The sequence below is a fragment of the Protopterus annectens genome, chromosome 8.part0 (assembly GCF_019279795.1).
Source record: "Protopterus annectens isolate FY-2018-M chromosome 8.part0, PAN1.0, whole genome shotgun sequence".
NCBI lineage: Eukaryota > Metazoa > Chordata > Ceratodontiformes > Protopteridae > Protopterus > Protopterus annectens.
The window spans coordinates 1,471,994,473-1,471,998,165 of NC_056741.1; the positions used below are offsets into that span (position 1 = coordinate 1,471,994,473).

Here is a 3,693-nt window from a genome sequence, read left to right on the forward strand (position 1 = left end):
CAATCGTGATTCTTATAATTAGTTTGAATATTGGGAAATACTTTTTCAACCAATTCTTCTTTTGACGTCACTAAATTTCAGAAGTTATGAGGCAATGAAATTCGTCCTGAGGTCAAATCAACCGGCACCTTTCCATTCCCATTTTCCAGCAATTGATGTGAGAATATCTCAGCTGATCGATAATTTTGCAGCTGGATACGCATATTTCTAGTTAATTTTAATGTCTTTATGTGTCACCACAAAGTAGAGTATTTCAGGCAAGCATTTATTTCATCCACTGGTGTCGATCGAGGAGAACGAAGCAGATCTGAAGCTGCAGATGCGATCGTCGTGCTCACAACCGTGAATCCTCAAGTCTGGCTGCACGTCACTCTGCTGCTTCCTTGGCATGTATTTAAGCCATTCTTTGTCTGTTTCGCTCGTTTGCTGATGCCCGTTCCGTTTCGTCCGCTGGTGTTGATCGAGGAAGTACAGGTAATGTTTGCCTGAAATCTCCTGCAAGCAATATTAATGCTTTCCCAAATGGTCTGATGTTTCCACGCAAATCTTGCAATGATCGATGAACAGACTCGAGCGATTTTTTGTGAGCCATTGTGCATTCATCCCAAACAATAAGTTTGCATTTCTGCAATACTTTTCTCATGCCGGATGCTTTGGAAATGTTGCACGTGGGAGTTAAATGAATTGCATGCTCACTGACAATTTCAAAGTGGAATGAGCAGTTCTTCCACCTGGTAGCAATGTCGCAGCTATTCCGGATGACGGAACAGCTAAGGCTATGCCATTTTGGGATCGAATTGCTGCCAGAATCAATGTAATTAGGAACGTTTTACCAGTTCCTCCTGGCGCATCTAAGAAGAAGATTTCTCCAACCCCGTTATTGACAGTTTGCATTATTTGATCGTAAATGCCTTTTTGCTCAAGCGTTAGCTTAGGAATATTTGATTGCACATACGGCAAAAGATCACCCGTGTTGTAATTTTGCTCACGATGCAATTCTACATCGAACGAAGCAGCAGCAGATCGATTCAGTGATGGCATTCCCAATTGATTGAGTGCTTTGTTCGCAATTTCTAAGCACAAATCTTCAATCATTATCAACGCTTCGTTGTAGATTTCTGCTGTGAAATCCATGTTCATATTTGAATTTTCCTTGCGTATTCGACGGAAAATATCTTCAGCCATGTGCGATTTATATTTCTCCCACAACTCTGTTGGAGATGAAGGAGAGCAGGTGGTCAAACTGATTGCAAACAATGCACGAATTTGATTTGGATGTGATGTATTGCACGCGTCATTGATGCATACATCACAGTGTCGGTCATTCTCCAATAAATTCAGAGCTTGACATGCACTGCGGAAAGTGGCATGTGTAATGCCGTTGACAATTCTCAATTGCTGGAAAGACGTTGGACCGGGCACATTTACCAACAGCATGTGAAGAAAGAAGCATTCATCTTGATTGGGATGCACGGTGTACAGTCTGCCTATCGTAGTTTCTTTGAATATGCCAGGTTGTCTGTCGACTCGCTCTCCTCATTTGCGTCGTTCAAATGATTATCTACTCGCATTCCATGTGTAATACATAGGCACTTCCGAATACAGCAGTGTTTTCGCAAACGCGTCATTTTCACATAACGTGAAGAAAGCAGTTAACATTGTAGCCGGTGGATTCAGGGCTATTTGTTGCACATTTGCAGCTGTGAAATAAATGTTTTGTCCATTTTCTAGATGTACTGCTAAGTGAACAACAGCTGGACTTCGTTCATGTATGGGAAATGAAAGAATTCGCCATAGAGCTTCATTGCTGCTTATGTATCTTCCAGCCTGATACTGTGCGATTTCATCGATATGTATGGCCGCATTCCTGTCACATCTTTCTGGTTGCATGCCAGAAACTGCCATGTCGCTGCCTTTATTCACGTACTTACAAATGTATTTGCTCGATTTAACGGAGTTACAGTATTCCATGTTTATGTGCGCTTTGTATGTTTTTGATAGCAAAGGCGAATATGGAACAACCCACTGGTTATCTACTTCGATGTCACCATTTTGCATTTGTATGGTTGCTAATTTACAGCCATCTTCTGCTGATCTTCTTCTGTATAAAGGATATCCATTGTTTCCTGTAACTGTGTTGGATACAAATGCTCGAGGATATAGCTTAGAGCATTTTCCATCTATCATGCATGGTGAATTTGGAATTTGGATTCAGTGTACCGCAAGGTCCATGTATCATAATTTTTGTCACAACTTCATGCAAATCCTTATCAATGGCATTGGGTATTTCAGCACATATTACATCGTCGATTTCGTTTTAAGTGATTTTGTTATAGAGCCAGATTAGTATATGTGCGTGTGGCAATCCTCTCTTTTGCCATTCCACTGAGTACATCCAGCAGCACACAGAGCCAAACGCTTCATGTTTTACCATGAAATCCATCAGCAATTTCAGCTTCTGTCTGAAAACACATGCTGTGATGTCATGCCTATCCACCGGCGATTGCCCAGGAAGTAAGAGCTGTTGTATATCATCCCAAGCTGGATTGCATGTGAATGTAATGAATAGTTCTGGACGCCCATAGTGATGAACATATGCAATTGCATCTTGAGCGTACTCATGCATATAATGTGGACTGCCTGTATATGAAGATGGCAAAATCGTTAGTCTTCCAACGTTAGTTGTATTACCGTCATTTACAACTGCATCTCGCAAATTAACATATTCTTCAGAGCGAAGCTTGGTCTGATTCAAACGGATGAATATCAAACGTTCTGCTTCGATTTTTGCATACATATCTACGATGTATTGGTGAAACAATTGACGGCATTTCAAAATGTGATTGTCTTCATTCTCTCGAATCATTAATCGGTATGAATAATAGTTCATTGCACTGCATTTCATATTTGTTTCTTCACCACTGGCTGGATTTATCATCTTAACATTGAAGTGATATCCATCGGCACCATCCCAAAAATGATTGGATATTGCAGGGCATCATAGCATCGATGAGTTTCTGCAACTGTTGTCAATTGATCATTTCTCCAATGAAGAACAATATCTCTAGGTTGGAATTGATCTCCAACTATAACAATTGCCACTTTGTCTATAGTTGGAGCATTGAATCTTCGCACATCTTCTCCAGCAGGCGTTTTGTCAGCATGAATAACAATCTTGTGTGTATCAGATGGCATCATGTCAATTGCTGTTTTGAGCAAATGCACTAAATTGTTTTTTTCATGAAGAAGCTCTTGCAGTTCGGAAATGATGGACCTTTGTATGCCGGTAGAAATTCCGCAGCATGCATTCAATTCATCATTGCCATCACCGATGAAATACATTTGTAGGAATTTATGTTGACCATCTGGGAATGGAAGCAGGGAGCCAGCTTTATGATAAATTTGTCCTTTCACTTTGAAAGTTGGCATGAATTGAGCTGTTACGATTTCTGTGCTGAACAACGTCATTTCGAAGCATGAGTTGCATTTCCTGATGTTAGATAGGAAGTGCTTTGATTCGGCGGTATATCCGGCAAGCAAAGTTTTTAATGGCTCTGGCGGTTCTCCAAGATGAGGCAGTTTAATTTTTCTAGTGGCGCAACACATTCCTTTCATTTCTCCATTAAATTTCAGAGCATTGCAATAAGGACACACTTCAGTCATAGTGTGATGAGAACATGCCGGCTCAAACTA

General features: G+C 40.6%; 1 pseudogene; it reads right to left on the reverse strand.

The window, feature by feature from the left end:
• Positions 1 to 394: 394 nt before the first annotated feature.
• LOC122808503 lies at positions 395 to 2,938 on the reverse strand (annotated as a pseudogene).
• Positions 2,939 to 3,693: the final 755 nt, after the last annotated feature.